Raw genomic sequence first — 19,473 nt, forward strand, 5'->3', positions numbered from 1 at the left:
AATGCAGCCTATGGGACCAAACAATTCATTTGGCGCCGGGCGTAGGTACCTGAGCGGGACGTACGACAGGTGTGGATGAACACATCTAGGTCACATTGAGTAATTTGACCACACAGATGGGCCAGTGAGTGAAAGATGAAGGAGAATTTGGAATGTTAATAACTCCTCCCACCCATCTCAGGCAAACTGGTGGGGCAGCTACATGCATTCTCGGAAAACACAAGATTATTAAATCCATTCCCAGCTGGATTAAATCCTGGCCATGGGGGCTCAGCCCGCCCCCCCCCCCACTATCCCCCATCGCCAGGTTGTAGTTATGGGGCTGCAAATGACAGTCACCTACAGCTGCAGGAGGCACACACCATAGGTAGCCGAGTGGGACATGAGAGAATCAGAACAGGTGGAGTCTTCACCATCTATCTCCTATGAGAGAAGCAACTGTGACAGTAAGGACCCCTTTCTAAACCAAAAGATACAAGAAAGCAGGGGTAACGGGTATATGGGGCTTCAGCCCCCTCAATATTTCTAGGCAGGGGGATCAGTCCCTCCGATACCGAAGGGGCCGCCACTGGCCACCGCTGGGTTGTTATGGGACTGCAAGTGGCCGTCTTGAGCAGCCACAGGAGGCATGGGATGTAGGTAGCCAAGTAGGACATGCGATGGACGTGGATGGACACGCCTGGGTCACATCCGAGGAATTTGACTGCAATTTGGCAAAAAGCTGATTACAGAATAGCAGCTGCCTCTTGAATTGTGCCCGCCATCCCTTCTCCTGCCTGTGAGTAGCTGCTTGGTCTGCCTATGCAGCTTCAGTCAAGTTAGCCTTGAAAAGTTTGTGCATTCTGGCCCCACCATTCTCCCCCCACCGCCGCCACTGCTTACCTATTCGCCTACTTTTCACCTTTGAATCCCTGGATTAGTACATGTGGAATGTGCACATAAGCACAGAGAGTGAAATTATGTGAACAGTCAAGTCCACAGTAATTTGAAATGAAGCATTTCCAGGTACAGGAGGTAATTATCCCTCAGGTGAGAGACACATTTCTTTCAAGAGGAATTTCTTGGTAGGCTGAAGCAGTATTTGCCTTACAGCGCCTGTCACCAATATCTCCTGGAACTGAATCATAGGCCTTCTAAGCACCGATCATTGCAGGAAATTGTCAAGATCTAGTGGTGACCTGATGCTTAACAATGTAGCAGAAAATGTGATTTATTGTTTTTCATACCTCATTATCTACCACAAGATTCTCTGCGGGTCATTATGCCATCCACATCCTTCTTTGGAGGTCCTTTAAGCAGAGGCTTGACAACCATATGTCAGGAGTGCTCTGATGGTGTTTCCTGCTTGGCAGGGGGTTGGACTCGATGGCCCTTGTTGTCTCTTCCAACTCTATGATTCTATGATTCTCTAACACCCCTCCCCTCTAAGTTCCAGTCCTGCCCGGGAGGTTGCATTCATAGTCCTCAAGGTACGCCGGCGGCCTACGTGTGTGTTGCGGCCTGGGGTGCTCTATAACACGCACCAGACCATAACACGCACGTAGTTTTTAGAGGAGGAAAACAAGAAAAAAAATATTCTAAATGAAACAGTGGATGTATGATTTTTGTGGTTCATGCTGTGGCCACAGACATGTGATCTGACAGTGAGTTTGGAGTAGCCCATTGCAAAAATCCTGAGGATCCATGTGGATCTATGCTTTGTAACCATGTTTTTGCACCACTGCGACCCTAGGCAACAGTGGGTGCGTGATTTTTTGGGTGCAGGCTGTAGCCATGGACATGCTATGTTATCTGATGGTGAACTTGGGGTGACCCAATGCAAAAATCCTGAGGATCCATGTGGATCCGTGCTTTGTAACCACGTTTTTGCACCATTGCAGCCCCAGGCAACAGTGGGTGCGTGATTCTTTTGGTACAGACTGTAGCCATGGACATGTAATGTGATCTGATGGTGAATTTGGGGTGACCCAGTGCAAAAATCCTGAGGATCCATGTGGATCCGTGCTTTGTCACCACGTTTTAAATGGGGTGGGAAGGAAAAACACAGAAGGGACAAGGAGCACAAGAGGGGTGTGCGGAGAAGCAGCTGGCTAAGAATGCAGGGGAGGGGGTTTAACGGGGTGGGGGGGAGGAAAGGAAAGCAAAAGTCTCCCCCAAGCCAGCCCCCCCTCTCTCTCCCACCTGCATGTTTTTCGGCTGCCTGCGAGTCCCTAGAGCACGGAGAGGAGGAGGTGGTGGGCTGGAGCCTGCACGCAGTGTGACTCGGAAAGAATTAGAAGGAAGGACTCGATCCTTTCCTTAACCCTCTGCTTGCCAGGAGGGCAGGGGATTCCCTTCTCTTTGTTGAGTTTGAGCAAACGCAGCAACAGAAGCAGGTGGGCAGTAGGACCCTGAGGCAGAATGCAGGAAAGCAGCAGCTTCCGCCTTCCCTCCGCCCGCCCGCCCGCCCGATCTTATTTTTGCCTGATTTTTGCCTATTTTTGCCCCTGCGCTCCGGCGAGTCAGCTCCAGGGACCACACATTCGCTCAATAACATGCACAGACATTTCCCCTTACTTTTTAGGAGAAAAAATCTGCGTGTTATAGAGCGAAATTTACGGTAGCTGGGGAAAGACACAGCTGTTGATAATGAGGCTTCAGCGTTCTTAGAGGAGAAAGGGGCGAGGCAGAAAGGCTTTTGATTTTCTTTCACCCATAGAAGCCCAGCTAAAACATTTATATATATTAGAAAATTTCAGTACTTCCTAATCCATGAAATTCAGAAGCTTTATAACGAAACATTGCAGTACACCTTTAGCTTAAACACATTCCTGCTTTTCTCTCTGGTACTGAATGTGGGAAACACCCTATGTGCTTTACAGGCATTTCACACAACCTTGCCATTACTTGATAAGTGTAATTGCGTGTCAAGGTCCCCAAGCCACCCCTCAAATAACTCACAACACACACATAATTTTTGTTTAAGGTTTTTGGCATAATTTTGGCCACAACTTTATTAACATACATGATTGTTAGTGGTTGCTTAGGCATTGGTTAAGACTATCTTTTTTTTTTAAATATAAACTATTTTATTAAGTTTTAAAACACACAATAAAGAGTAAACACACAAAATCCCCTCACCAAACAGAATAACAAACAAAACACCAAATGCAAGAACACCAACAAACACTATAGATAGAAAAAAGAAAAAAGAAAAAGAAAAACATAACTATTCAAAAACTTTTTTATATAACTAACTGGACTTCCTCACATCTCCCTTACCCTGCGTTCTTTATAATAGAAAATACCAGCAAATTGTTACCTTATTTCATATCTTATTTTGTACTTTTCAAACGTTATATTTTTTAATTTTAAAGTAGTTTTTGTCAGTTATTTGTACCTTAAATTAAACATTGTATTACTTTAAACTTCGACCTTATCTTACTTATAACTTAGTTTCTATATCTCACAATCAAATTACTGGAGCCATATTTTTCTAGACCATGCAATTTCTTAACATTCATATAACTTATATTGTTTTTGTAAGTAGTCTTTAAATTTTTTCCAGTCCTCTTCCGTTGTTTCTTCTCCCAACTCTCAGATACTGCCAGTCATTTCAGCCAGTTCCATATAGTCCATCAGTTGCGTCTGCCACTCTTCCAGTGTGGGCAAATCTTGTGCCTTCCAATGTTTTGCAATAAGTATTCTTGCTGCTGTAGTCGTGTACATAAAAAAGGTTCTGTCCTTTTTTAGCACTTTCTGGCCGACTATGTCCAAAAGGAAGGCCTCTGGTTTCTTGGTAAAGGTATATTTAAATACCTTTTTTAGCTCATTGTAGATCATTTCCCAGAAGGCCTTCACTTTTGGACAAGTCCACCAGAGGTGAAAAAATGTCCCTTCAGCCTCCTTACATTTCCAGCATTTATTATCAGACAGGTGATATATCTTTGCAAGCTTGACTGGGGTCATGTACCACCTATATATCATTTTCATAATGTTTTCCTTCAAGGCATTACATGCCGTGAATTTCATTCCGGTGGTCCATAACCTTTCCCAGTCCTCAAACATAATGTTATGCCCAATATCCTGTGCCCATTTTATCACGGCTGATTTGACTGTCTCATCCTGAGTGTTCCATTTAAGCAGCAAGTTATACATTCTTGAAAGTACCTTAGTCTTTGGTTCTCACAATTCTGTCTCTAACTTCGATTTTTCCACCTGGAATCCTATCTTTTTATCCAATTTAAATACCTCTTGAATTTGAGCGTAGTGTAACCAATCTCGCACCTTATTCTTTAATTTTTCCAAACTCTGCAACCTCCAATTATCTCCGATTTTTTCTATTATTTCCCAATATTTCGGCCAACCGGCCTCCATATTGAGTCTTTTTCGGGCCTTCGCCTCCATTGGTGATAACCATTCTCGGGGTCTTGTTTTCTAATAAGTCTTTATATTTTGTCCAGACAATAAATATTGCTTTTCTGACAATATGGTTTTTGAATCCTTTGTGAACCTTTACCTTGTCGTACCACAAATATGCATGCCATCCAAAAGCATTATTAAACCTTTCCAGATCTAGGACATCAGTGTTCTCTAACAGTAACCAATCCTTCATCCAGCAGAAGGCTGCGGCTTCATAATATAACCTTAAGTCCGGCAGGGCAAATCCCCCTCTTTCCTTTGCATCAGTTAAAATCTTAAATTTTATTCTGGGCTTTTTGCCCTGCCAGACAAACTTAGAAATATCTTTCTGCCACTTTCCAAAACACTCCACTCTGTCCACAATCTGTAGGGTTTGAAACAAAAACAACATCTTTGGCAATACATTCATCTTTATAGCTGCAATTCGACCCAACAAGGAATCATAGAATCATAGAATCATAGAATCATAGAGTTGGAAGAGACCACAAGGGCCATCGAGTCCAACCCCCTGCCAAGCAGGAAACACCATCAGAGCACTCCTGACATATGGTTGTCGAGCCTCTGCTTAAAGACCTCCAAAGTAGGAGACTCCACCACACTCCTTGGCAGCAAATTCCACTGTCGAACAGCTCTTACTGTCAGGAAGTTCTTCCTAATGTTTAGGTGGAATCTTCTTTCTTGTAGTTTGGATCCATTGCTCCGTGTCCGCTTCTCTGGAGCAGCAGAAAACAACCTTTCTCCCTCCTCTATGTGACATCCTTTTATATATTTGAACATGGCTATCATATCACCCCTTAACCTCCTCTTCTCCAGGCTAAACATGCCCAGCTCCCTTAGCCGTTCCTCATAAGGCATCGTTTCCAGGCCTTTGACCATTTTGGTTGCCCTCCTCTGGACACGTTCCAGTTTGTCAGTGTCCTTCTTGAATTGTGGTGCCCAGAACTGGACACAGTACTCCAGGTGTGGTCTGACCAGAGCAGAATACAGTGGCACTATTACTTCCCTTGATCTAGATGCTATACTCCTATTGATGCAGCCCAGAATTGCATTGGCTTTTTTAGCTGCCGCGTCACACTGTTGGCTCATGTCAAGTTTGTGGTCAACCAAGACTCCTAGATCCTTTTCACATGTACTGCTCTCAAGCCAGGTGTCACCCATCTTGTATTTGTGCCTCTCATTTTTTTTGCCCAAGTGCAATACTTTACATTTCTCCCTGTTAAAATTCATTTTGTTTGTTTTTGCCCAGTTCTCTAATCTGTCAAGGTCGTTTTGAAGTGTGATCCTGTCCTCTGGGGTGTTAGCCACCCCTCCCAGTTTGGTGTCATCTGCAAATTTGATCAGGATGCCCTTGAGTCCATCATCCAAGTAGTTGATAAAGATGTTAAATAAGACCGGACCCAAGACAGAACCCTGTGGCACCCCACTAGTCACTCTTCTCCAGGATGAAGAGGAACCATTGATGAGCACCCTTTGGGTTCGGTCAGTCAGCCAGTTACAAATCCACTGAGTGGTAGCAGAGTCAAGACCGCATTTTACCAGCTTCTTTACAAGAATATCATGGGGCACCTTGTCAAATGCCTTACTGAAATCAAGGTAGGCTATATCCACTGAGTTCCCTTCATCTACCAGGCTTGTAATTCTGTCAAAAAATGAGATCAGGTTAGTCTGACATGACTTATTTTTCAGAAATCCATGCTGACTATTGGTGATCACAGCATTCCTTTCTAGGTGCTCACAGACTGTTTGCTTAATGATCTGCTCCAGAATCTTCCCTGGTATTGATGTCAGACTGACTGGGCGGTAATTATTTGGGTCCTCTCTTTTCCCCTTTTTGAAAATAGGGACAACATTTGCCCTCCTCCAGTCTGCCGGGACTTCGCCTGTTCTCCAGGATTTCTCGAAGATGACTGCCAGTGGTTCTGAGATCACATCTGCCAGTTCTTTTAATACTCTTGGATGCAGTTCATCTGGCCCTGGAGACTTGAATACATCTAAACTAGCCAAATATTCTTGTACTGTCTCCTTAGCTATTCTGGGCTGTGTTTCCTTTGCTGAATCATTTGCTCCAAATTCTTCAGGTCGGGCATTGTTTTCTTTATCGGAGAAGACTGAGGCAAAGAAGGCATTGAGGAGTTCAGCCCTTTCTGTGTCCCCTGTTTGCATTTCACCATCTTCTCCTCTGAGTGACCCCACTGTTTCTTTGTTCTTCCTTTTGCTACGAACATACCCATAAAAGCCTTTTTTGTTGCTTTTAACCTCTCTAGCGAGCCTGAGTTCATTCTGTGCTTTAGCTTTTCTGACTTTGTGTCTACACGTGCTGGCTATTTGTTTGAATTCCTCTTTGGTGGTTTCCCCCCTTTTCCATTTTTTGTACACATCCTTTTTTAATCTTAATTCAGTTAAAAGTTCTTTAGATAGCCACCCTGGCTTCTTTAGGCACCTTCCATGTTTCCGTCTCATTGGTATTGCCTGACGTTGTGCTTTTACTATCTCCCTCTTAACAAACTCCCAGCCATCATGAACTCCCTTTCCTTTTAGTATTACTGTCCATGGGATCTCACCCAGCACTTCCCTAAGTTTTATGAAGTCGGCTTTCTTAAAGTCAAGAAATTGAGTCCTAGTATGCTTGGCTGCTCCTTTCCGCTGTATAGTAAACTTCAGAAGAGCATGATCACTCGCGCCTAATGATCCTTCCACTTCTACCCCACTAACCAGGTCATCAACATTGGTTAGGACCAGATCTAAAATGGCTGTTCCTCTTGTTGCTTCTCCCACTTTCTGGACAATGAAGTTGTCTGCAAGGCCAGTGAGGAATCTGTTTGACCTTATGCTCTTGGCTGAGTTTGACGTCCAACAAATATCCGGGTAATTGAAGTCCCCCATTACTACTATCTCCCTTCCTTTTGCATGCTTGGCCATCTGTTCCAGGAAGGCATCATCTATGTCCTCCGTTTGGCTTGGGGATCTATAGTAAACTCCCACAATGAGGTCTCTGTTATTCTTCTCTCCCTTAATTTTGACCCAAATGCTCTCACATTGGCTTTGAGGTTCTAAATCTTGGATCTCTTCACAGGTATACACATCCCTGACATATAACGCCACTCCTCCTCCTTTCTTGTCTGGTCTGTTTCTCTGAAATAGATTGTATCCCCCCATTATTACATTCCAATCGTGGGACTTATCCCACCAGGTTTCAGTGATGCCTATTATGTCATATTTAGTTTGCTGTACCAAGAGCTCAAGCTCATCTTGTTTATTTCCCATGCTTTGCGCATTAGTGTACAGACATTGAAGTCCATTAATCATTCCCCCGTGTCTCTTATTTAAGGATTTTTTCCTCCCACCACTAGGTCCGCGTGCTGTTTGCTCCATTTGGTCTATGACATTTGGATGATCATCTTCATTAATTGATAGACTCCTACCTTCAGGAGCACTGTCTCCCTCCCCCACATTAGTCAGTTTAAAGCCCTCCTGATGAGGTTTCTGAGATTTTTGGCAAAAACATTCCTCCCAACCGTTGTGAGGTGCAGCCCATCACTTGCCAGAAGTCCATCTTCAAGAAACTGCAGTCCGTGATCTAAGAATCCAAACCGTTCCTGTTTACACCATTTGCGAAGCCAGCTGTTCACTTCCACTATTTTCCCCTCTCTCCCTGGGCCACGTCGTTCAACTGGGAGGACAGACGAGATGACAATTTGTGCATTTAGTTGCTTCAATTTCCTGCCGAGAGCCTCGTAGTCTCTTTTGATCTTCTGGAGGCTATTGCTTGCAGTGTCATTGGTTCCCACATGAACCAAGAGGAAGGGGTATTTGTCAGTGGGTTTTATGATTCCTTGCAGTCGTTCAGTTACATCTTGGATCTTAGCCCCGGGGAGACAGCACACTTCCCGAGACATCTTGTCAGGCCCACAGATCACTGCTTCTGTTCCCCTCAGTAGGGAATCCCCTATCACCACTACACGCCTCCTCTTGGGTTTGGTCGGGGTTCTTCCGTGAGCTGTCCGTTCCAAGGTCGCCTGCACATTCCCTGAGGACTGACTTTGCTGCTCGTCTTCATATACCTGATCGACTGTAATGAGGGAGAGATCCTCAAATGGAGTCTGCTCTTCGTCTTCCATGCTAGGGGAGAGGACCTCAAAGCGATTGTGTATTTCTAAACAATCAGAGTGAACCCTGGGCCTCCTACTTCTTTGAGTCACGTTTCTCCATATATCTGGCTCCTGTGTTGATGAACTAGCCTCCTTCTCAGGGGAGTCCCCTGTCTCCTCCTTGGTGGGGACGGTGTGCTCTGTTGCTTCCAAGAAGAGCTCCAGCTCTCTAATTCTTTGGAGCGTAGCTACACGTTCCTCCAGTTGCTGGACTTTGTCTTTTAAAAGGGCAATCAACATGCAATTGCTGCAGGTGAAGCTGCCTGCAACCTTTGGCAAGATGGCAAACATTGCGCAGGAATCGCAGGCGACTGCAGCTGTTCCCTCCCCTTCCATCTTGAGATCGTGTTGTTGGGGGTGGCTACAGAGGTCCTCCATCATAAAAAGCTTGAAGACAGGACAAATAACTTCGCCCACAAAAAAAAAACCTAGGTCTCCCCCAACAAACGTTTGAGACTAGCTCCCCTAAATCTAAAAGATGGATATAACTCCTTCTTCAACTGCTGCCCTACAAACTCCCCTAGGAAAGTTTCAATCTTGACCAAGTTTCTAGATCCTTTTTAATTTCTAGCCAACATTTTTCATAATTGTCTTTAAATAAGTTCAGGTTTTTAGCAGTCAAATTTACCCCTAGTTATTTCACCTTCTTTACAATTTTTAGGTCTGTCTCTTTCTGAAACCTTTCTGATTCCTCAGTTGTCAATTTTTTTCCCAAAACCTTGGTTTTTTGCTTGTTCAGTTTAAACCTCGCCACACGACCAAACTCATGAATTAATTCTAAAACTCTTTTCGTGCTAGATTCTGGCTCCTGTAATGTTAAAACCAAGTCATCTGCAAAAGCTTTCAGTTTGTATTGTTTCACTCCGACCTGTATTCCTTGCACCAACCGGTCCTCCCTAATCATGTTCAAAAACACCTCCAGGACTGAGATAAATAACAAAGGGGATATGGGGCAACCTTGTCGTGTTCCTTTTTCAATTTTAAACTCTTCTGTCACCACATTGTTAACTATCAGTTTAGCTTTTTGCTCTGAGTAAATTGCCTCTGTTCCATTTTCAAACCCCCGTCCCACTCCCATCCCTTCAAGGTTTTTCTTCATGAATTTCCAAGAAATGTTGTCAAAGGCCTTCTCTGCATCAATAAAAATTAGCACTGCTTTTGTATTTATGTTGGTTTGCAAAAGTTCCAAAATGTCAATAATGTTCCTAGTGTTATCAAACAAATGTCTACCTGGGAGAAAGCCTGCCTGGTCTTTATGAATTACTTCATTTAACACTTTTTTGAGTCTATTTGCCAAGATATCTGCAAAAATTTTGTAATCCACATTTAGGAGTGAGATGGGACGGTAGTTCTTAAGTTGAGTCTTTTCAGTTTCCAATTTAGGTTTCAATGTGATGAAAGCTTCTTTCCACGATTCCGGCGCCTTCTTCCCCTCCATGATCTGATTACAAACCTCCAATAGTGGTTGTATCAAAAAATCTTTCAATGTTTTATAATACTTGGAGGTAAGACCATCTGGCCCTGGAGATTTGCCTAGTTGCATATTCTGAATGGCACCCTCAATTTCATGTTGTGTTATCTTATAGTTCAGGATTGTTCTCTTTTCCTGAGATAATTTCGGTAACCCATTAATTTTTATGAATTGGTCTATCTCCGTCTCATTTTGCGGCCCTTGCGTATAAAGTTGTTTGAAGTATCTCTGGAAGCACTTTCTAATTTCCTCTGGTTTCTGGATATTTCTCCCTTCAATCTCTAGGTTTGTAACCGTATTCAATTTTTGTCTCTTCTTCAACTGCCATGCTAGCAGTTTCCCACACTTATTCGCTGATTCAAATGATTTTTGTTTCATTTGTTTAATTTTCCACTCAACTTCTTGATTTATCAATTTAGCATATTGTGCTTGGTGGAATTTGATTTCTCTCAGAACCTCCTGTGATTTTGGTTTTGATCTCAATTTTTTCTCACCATCTCTTATCTTCTCTAAGATCTTATCCTTTTTTTCATTCCAAAGTCTTTTCTTTATCGTATTCTGTTGTATCAAAAACCCTCTCATAACAGCTTTACTTGCGTCCCAGATTACTCTTTTTTCCACCGTGGTATTCAAATTTATTTCAAAGTAGTCTTTCAAAGTTTTTTGGGCCTTCTTCACAATCTCCTGATCTCTTAATAGGGTGTCATTCATTTTCCATCTGAAGGAACCGATTGGAGTAAGTCTCATTTCCACTTTCATAGCGTTATGGTCGGAGCAGGTTTTGGGACAGATTTCCACTTTTCTGGTCTTAGGTGCCAGCCCTCTAGTTATCCATATTTGGTCGATTCTTGTCCAAGACAGATGGGCTTCAGAAAAGAATGTTCCTTCTTTACCTAGGGGGTTCTTTGTCCTCCAAATGTCAATCAAGTCCATATTGTCAATTAGTTCAAAAAAGGTTTTAGGTAGTCTGCCGTCTTTTGTTAAGTTTTGATTTTGTGACTTGTCCATATTTGTGGAGACCACCCCATTCATAACTCCCATCATAATGATGTTGGTATAGTCCAAATAGTCCAGCATTGTCTCATGCAGTTTCTTATAGAATTCTGATTTCCCCTCATTCGGTGCATAGATTCCTAAAATTAAAAACTTTTCTCCTTGAGTCTGTATCTCAATAGCCAAAATTCTTCCTTGCTCATCTTTAAATAAAAATTTTGGTGACAGGCTCTCCTTTGCATAAATCACCACTCCTCTTTTCTTAACTCTCTCCGATGAGATAAATTCTTGGCCTAATCTTTTATTGATTAACACTTTCCTATGGAGCCTAGTCACATGCGTTTCCTGCAAGCAAATAATGTCCAATTGTTCTTTTTGCAATATGTGAAATATTCTTCTTCTTTTTTCCGGGGAATTCCCGCCATTAATGTTCCAACTAAGAAGCTGCAGAGTCATCCTGGATCATTCTGTTATTCCTTTGGTGGTGGCGTCTCTTCCTTTGAATCCTCTGGTCCCCAGGGTGCAGGTGTAGGTGCAGGTACCGGCGGAGGTGGTGGCCAGGATGCTATTGCTCCTTTCTGAAGGTCCTCTTTGTGGTCGTTCAAAAACTTTTGTTGGTCTTCTGCTGTCTTAATTTTAACTTTCTTTCCTTTGAAGTTGAAGGATAATCCTTGAGGAAATTCCCACCTAAAGGGAATTGAGTTGCCTTTCAGTAGTTTTGTTAATTCCGTATATGTAGCTCTAAGGTCCAAGAGTTGTTTCAGAATATCTTTGTAAGTTTCTGCTCTGTTGCCTTGAATGTCAAGTGATTTTCCAAAATGAAGGCCTAGTATTTTATCTCTCTCTTGCTTGGATCTCAAAATGATCAAACAGTCTCTGGATCTGTCCTTCCTCACCACTCTTCCCAATCTAAAAGCACTTACAATTTTAAAATCCTTATCTTCTTCTATCCCCCAGAACTTTGAGAATTCCGATGTCAAATAGCCGATCAAATCTCCCTGTTCAAGTTCTGGGATTGCTCTCAATCTAAGGTTGTTTTCCCTATTTCTCAGTTCAACCATAGACAGGTAGGCCTGCTGTTCACCAATCTGTTTGTGCAAGGGCTTTACCTCCACCTTTATTGCCTCAAGCTTCTGATTGGCTTCCACGGCTTTTTGGTTAGCTTCCTCAGCCAATTTGCGATTTTCTGCAGTTGCTTCCTGGAGATTCCCAATTGCTTGTGTATGTTGAGCAACTTGGTCAGTCAGTTTGCTTATAGTGGCTGTGGCTTGGTCAATTTTGGACGAATGCTCATCCGCCTTCTTATTTAAAATTTCCAATTGTCCCAAAAATTGATCTAAGACTGCTGCAGATCCTCCTGAAGCCATATCCTCTAATGGTGTTTGCTCAGCTACCCCTTCTTGTGTCCCTAAAACAGCTGGGACAGATGATCTGCGTGGCGGAGAAGTCAAGGTTGTTTGTACCAGTTGTTTAGCTTTCGTTTTAGCCAATCTTGCTTTCCCTGTGCCACTCATTCCAATCCTGTCTATGTGCGGCATTGGTTAAGACTATCTGTTCCCCCCCCCCGCCCCCCGCCTGGGGACAGAACTTACTTCCGGATTCCACCGAAAGCCATTAAGGGAAAACAATATTGGGGAGAAATGGAGCTGAGCGACAGGCCCTCACTTCTCCCCGCATGCTCCCTAGGGCTTGCCGGTCCTAGCCCCATTCCAGGGATTCGGACGAAAACATGGCAAGCCCCTGGGTTCCTTTAATGGAATTCCCTTTCCGCAGCAGCGTTGGAGGGGCAGGCCCAGCCAATCCTTGCCCCTGTTCCAAACAATTTGATAACCAATGCCTAACCGCAACTTACAAGTTGTGACGATTTGCAGTAGGCAAAAAACAAATCAGCCAGATGGACAAAATTCCTACCAGTCCCCTGCCACAACAGCAGATGACCCCATGACAGGCATAGCAAGGTCGACGCAGAAAACCCTTAAATTTAGGGCGGGCGGGTGTTCCGATGCACACAGCAAAGAGAAAGTTTCCAAGCTGCGTGCACAGAGTATAAAGCATTAGATCCCTCCCACCAAATTGCAACACATAAATTGCCCCAGCAACTCAACCAACTAATCATTGCCACAGGCCAACTTTTCAATCATGCCTGGCAACCAAGGAGGGGGTGTGTGGCCTGATAGACCCCACCGCAACCAGCGCTCTCCATTAAGGAGAACACTCTTTGTCACATGAAAGTGGTGGGGCGTGGGTGAGAAGGCAAAACCTGTTTACATCCCAGGGGAAAGAAATGACTTGGGTATCAATCACCCATTTTCTGACTTCCTTCTACACTTGACCAGATGTACCCTCTTCGGCTGTGTCTGTCTTTCCAACCAGGGAAATGTTAATGCAATTTGGACTGTAAACAGAGTCAGGTACAGCTGTCCCCATGATCATAGCTGGAAGAAAATTACATCTGTGTCCACAGAAATGCCTGCCAGTGTTTCAGTCAGTAGTTCAGTTCATGCTTACATGCCCACATGTGATTTCAGCTGAAGTCTGCTTATGTGCGAGGGAAATCAAGCAGGCAAACATTTGGCAGCAACTCGCCATGCACTCGTAATGTACAGTACTTCCAGTCTGTAGGATGGTTCAGTTAAGAGAGATGTGATGTTTCGTTTCTCTGTGCCAAGTAACTGCAGCATCACAAGCAAGTTCCCCAGAGGTTGCAAAACTTGACACACAGATTCCATAAGCCCCTCTGCTTCTCAAAAGGCTAAACTGTGCTCTCGCCTCTTTTTTTTGCTCATTGTTAGTGCCCTCGCGTATGCATCTTGCTTTGTTGGGTTGCCAGGCTCCATAGAATCATAGAGTTGGAAGAGACCACAAGGGCCATCGAGTCCAACCCCCTGCCAAGCAGGAAACACCATGAGAGCACTCCTGACATATGGTTGTCAAGCCTCTGCTTAAAGGACCTCCAAAGAAGGATGTGGATGGCATAATGACCCGCAGAGAATCTTGTGGTAGATAATGAGGTATGAAAAACAATAAATCACATTTTCTGCTACATTGTTAAGCATCAGGTCACCACTAGATCTTGACAATTTCCTGCAATGATCGGTGCTTAGAAGGCCTATGATTCAGTTCCAGGAGATATTGGTGACAGGCGCTGTAAGGCAAATACTGCTTCAGCCTACCAAGAAATTCCTCTTGAAAGAAATGTGTCTCTCACCTGAGGGATAATTACCTCCTGTACCTGGAAATGCTTCATTTCAAATTACTGTGGACTTGACTGTTCACATAATTTCACTCTCTGTGCTTATGTGCACATTCCACATGTACTAATCCAGGGATTCAAAGGTGAAAAGTAGGCGAATAGGTAAGCAGTGGCGGCGGTGGGGGGAGAATGGTGGGGCCAGAATGCACAAACTTTTCAAGGCTAACTTGACTGAAGCTGCATAGGCAGACCAAGCAGCTACTCACAGGCAGGAGAAGGGATGGCGGGCACAATTCAAGAGGCAGCTGCTATTCTGTAATCAGCTTTTTGCCAAATTGCAGTCAAATTCCTCGGATGTGACCCAGGCGTGTCCATCCACGTCCATCGCATGTCCTACTTGGCTACCTACATCCCATGCCTCCTGTGGCTGCTCAAGACGGCCACTTGCAGTCCCATAACAACCCAGCGGTGGCCAGTGGCGGCCCCTTCGGTATCGGAGGGACTGATCCCCCTGCCTAGAAATATTGAGGGGGCTGAAGCCCCATATACCCGTTACCCCTGCTTTCTTGTATCTTTTGGTTTAGAAAGGGGTCCTTACTGTCACAGTTGCTTCTCTCATAGGAGATAGATGGTGAAGACTCCACCTGTTCTGATTCTCTCATGTCCCACTCGGCTACCTATGGTGTGTGCCTCCTGCAGCTGTAGGTGACTGTCATTTGCAGCCCCATAACTACAACCTGGTGATGGGGGATAGTGGGGGGGGGGCGGGCTGAGCCCCCATGGCCAGGATTTAATCCAGCTGGGAATGGATTTAATAATCTTGTGTTTTCCGAGAATGCATGTAGCTGCCCCACCAGTTTGCCTGAGATGGGTGGGAGGAGTTATTAACATTCCAAATTCTCCTTCATCTTTCACTCACTGGCCCATCTGTGTGGTCAAATTACTCAATGTGACCTAGATGTGTTCATCCACACCTGTCGTACGTCCCGCTCAGGTACCTACGCCCGGCGCCAAATGAATTGTTTGGTCCCATAGGCTGCATTAAGATGGGGTGAAAAACTAAGGATTTTGCTCTAGTTTGAGTTGCCAATCATTCTGGTTCCTTCGTCTTGGTTAAAAGTTGTTTATTTGTTTGGAAACCTGTTATGATACCCTGCAGAATGCAAATGGATTAAATCAAATTTTCCCCCTCCCCTCTCCTCTCCTCCATCTTCGCCTCCCCTGCCAGGCGTGGCCATTCATATTTCTCGCATGTCCCTCGTGGCTAACAGGGCCCTTGGCCTCCCACGGCTGCTGGGGACAGTCATTTGTGGCCACAGCAACAGCCTGGTGGTGGGGGATGGCGGTCCCCTCAATACTGGGGGGACTGAGCACCCTTCCTAGAAATATTGAGGGGGCTAAAGCCCTGGGTATCTACGAGGTCTGCCCTGCCTTGTACCTGCAGTCAGTCATTCCGGCCAACTGAGGCAACAAGTCCTCAGTAGAGAATCAGCTCTGCTGGGATCATTAGAATTCTGCAAATAGCAGGGGCATCAGTGCCTTGGTACTTCATCCTCTGTTGGGTTCCTCATCGTCTTTTACAAAGGAAATGGGGCTGCTGCAGTTGGACAGTTGCTTAAGACATGCCTGCAAGGAGGTGTGGGCCAGCTCTGACACAGAGCACTCTGCACCCAAAATGGCAGGAAATGCAATCAAACTTCCGAATCTGAACTACACACAGGCTAACACCAGGCAGGCCCCAGAAGAAGGATCTTTCTTGTATCTTTTTGTTTGCAAGGGGTCCTTGCTGTCATAGGAGCTTCTCTGCTAGGAGAGGTACGGGGTAGGTTTCTTTTCCTGCTTCTGCTTTCCCAACAAATATTTTAAATTGCTAAATTATGGCTTGATTTTTGTATTTTTTGTTAACTGCCTTGATCTTTTCAGAAGAAAAAAAAAAAATCAGTGACCGTTGATGCCAGGAGACCACTGGATCGTGAAAGGCCAACCAGCTCATGCCCAGTATGATAGGCGGACCCGCCAATGTGGCCACGTGAAAGGCGATGACCTCGGAGTGGGTAGACACCCGCATCCTCATGGGAGGCGTTTGATGGGTCACTTCACCTCCCAACAGTTCTCTCCCAGCAATTGTAGTGACTTGCAGCGGAAAATCCAAAGGCCTCAGGTTCAGTTGGTGCTGCTCTGCAAACTCCTTGAAGAAGAAGAGTTGTTTGGATTTGATATCCCGCCTTTCACTCCCCTTCAGGAGTCTCAAAGCGGCTAACAATCTCCTTTCCCTTCCTCCCCCACAACAAACACTCTGTGAGGTGAGTGGGGCTGAGAGACTTCAGAGAGAAGTGTGACTGGCCCAAGGTCACCCAGCAGCTGCATGTGGAGGAGCGGAGACGCGAACCCCGTTCCCCAGATTACGTGACTACCGCTCTTAACCATTACACCACAGTGGCTCTCCAAAAATGACGCCGAAGCTCCGGAATCAACCAAAGCCAACTCCTCCACCGCGTGGCCATTCGGGAGCTCTAAGACCACCTTCAACATTATGCTTGCTTTGGGGTGTCCGAGCCGAGGACTTTCGCTGTTGCTCCCGCCTGGCTGTTGCCTCGGTTCACCACCAGCCAGGCTTCCCCGTTTCCCGAAGTCTGGGGTTCCTCTGCCTCTGCCTGCTGGGTGGCCCCAACCATTCCCTGTGTGCTGGTCCCAGGGGGAGGTTACAGTGAGGCGTGGTCAGAGTCCGGTCCTGGGTTGAGGGTCTGGAGACTGTCCACCCAAGGGCGAAGCGGGGTCCAAAGCGAGGGGCCAGGCAAGGTCGGGAGCTCTGGAAGAACAGGTCTGGGTGCTGGCAGAAACAGGTTTCCAACGACGTTGCTCCCGCAACCTGGCCTTTATCTTCTCTGAGGCCAGGGGCGGTCCCGGCCCACAGGTGACCCGCCTCTCCTGGCCTTAAGGCGAGCACTCCTCCTGAGAGAACCCAGTTCCCTCCGCCTCTCTGCCCTGAGCCTCTGCAGCTCAGGAGAGGCTGGAGGGTTACTGGACCCAGGGGGAGGCTCACCTTCCCCTGACAGGGCTGGGAGAGGCGCACCTGTAGGCAATTGGTCCTCAATCACCTCCGGAGCCAGAGTGGATTCATCTGGTGTCTGCTCCTGAGGATCCGACACAGGTGCAGGCGCTTCAGACTCAAGGCCCTGCCCCGGCTCAGCCGGCCTTGGAGGCGGGGACTCCTGTGCAGGCTGGGATTCCTCCGGTTCAGTCTCTGAATCAGATTCCCAGGCCATCACACCCTGCCAGTTACGACGCTCTGGACACACTCTGGCAAAGTGCCCCGTTTTCTGACAGAAAAAACATCTCTTGGCAGCTTGCCAGTCTTTCTTCTCTTTGCCACCCGGCCGTTGAGCTTTCGAACCTTCCTGCGCACGGGCTGAGTCTATTTCCATGGGCTCCGGCTGTTGTTGACCTTCGGAAGCAGCTGCCGGCATTTCAGGAATGTGGTTACCATGGAAACTCCGGCCCTTGCCCTCTTTCCTTTCCCGCAGTCTGGCTTCCTGCCTCAGCCCCACCGCAAGAGCAGCCTTCGTTAACTCATCCATATCCTTTGGACGGGGGGCCCTAGCAAGCTCATCCTTAACTTCGGTGTTCAGTCCAGCCTTAAACAAAGCTTGCACAGGCTCTGATTCCAAATCCCATCCCAGTTTGTGCACAAGCATAGCGAATTCTGACCAGTAACTGCGCACTGTAGATTTGCCTTGCTTCAAAGCCAAAAGCTCCTCCTGCGTCTTGTCAATTAAACTTTGATCTGCGTAGATAAAGTCCATCGCTTGCCAAAACTTGGGCAGACTACGATGCGCTTCATTATTAGAGGCAATCAACGGCCTGACCCAACTTTTTGTTCACACCCCCCCCCCCGACAGGAGCCTAATTATGTGAGCAACTTTCTGAGCATCGTTGGCAAACTGAGCTACTTCAAGCTCCAAAAAATATTTCATCTCCGTCTTAAAATCACAATAAGCCTCCGGATCGCCATTAAACTTTTCCACCCACGCACCTCAGTTGGCAAACTGAGCTACTTCAAGCTCCAAAAAATATTTCATCTTCGTCTTAAAATCACAATAAGCCTCCGGATCGCCATTAAACTTTTCCACCCACGCACCTTTGCCCCTCGCCAGTAGCCCACCTGTGGCTCCACCTTGAGCAGCCCTGCATTCCTCCAGACGCGACTGCAGGTCCAGTCCGGCATTCCACTTACGCAGCTCAGAAAGCTCCTTCTCCATTTTTTGCTTTTAGTTCCTCTCTCTAGCTTTCAGCAGAAGAGTCGAGTCATGCTGTAAGGAGTGGATGCTGCCAAAGCTAGCAGAGATAACGCTCCAGGCTCACAGCCATTTCCGTTCTGAAGATTTATTGCCAAAAGTTCAAAGCAGTTACAAGAGTTCAAAAAAGCACGCCCATGCCTAGCTCAGTCAGATGACTCGACTGGCGATCTCTTACTCCTCCTCCCCCAACAGGCCCATCTCCGCAGTGCACGCCTCCTGCTTCCTCTCTTCTGTGAGTAGCTAGTTCCGGGCACTGGCTCTCCCCCCTCCCTATTTCCTCCTCGGAGTCGGATGAGAGACTGCTGATGAGCTCTTTAGGCTCTCTGTAATTGCCTCTCTCTCCCCCCTCGGCTCTTTGGCAGCTTCCAATTCCCTGACAGGCGGCTTCCAACAAAATCTTAAAATACAATAGTTCGTCAAACATTAAAAGCTTCCCTAAACTTAATGTTTTCCCTGGCTGGTATGTTGCATTGAATTTGATTGATAGCAATGGGCCTGGTGTGACATATTATCAAATAACATTGGACAACATTGCTTTTCACATATTTCTGTTCCCTCATTAAAATGGAAGCAAAGAACTAAAGGTAAAGGTAAAGGACTCCTGGATGGTTAAGTCTAATAAAATTTGACTATGGGGTGCTCATCTTCGTTTTTAGGCCTTCCACTGAAGGAACTCCATCCCTTCCCACTGTAGCCCTCGCAGGAGAGGATCCTCTCGGTGTTTATTGTGGGCTTTATCCTGCTGCATGGGTCCTCCTACCACCTCAAGAGGGCTCAGCTTTCACAATGGCAGAAGTGGCTCTTTTCAGGTGTAGCCTATCAGAAGGCAGAAGAGGCACATTTCCCAGATACACTCAGTAGAGGACCAGACCTCCTTGGACAGAGACCTTTTCCATGGCACAGGAGCGTCCTGGATAAAGCCTATTTGCACAGACATCTTTAACGCCTGCTTGGCCTTGTCAGTTAATA

The sequence above is a fragment of the Podarcis bocagei genome, assembly GCF_964188305.1.
Source record: "Podarcis bocagei genome assembly, chromosome: W".
NCBI classification, from domain to species: domain Eukaryota; kingdom Metazoa; phylum Chordata; class Lepidosauria; order Squamata; family Lacertidae; genus Podarcis; species Podarcis bocagei.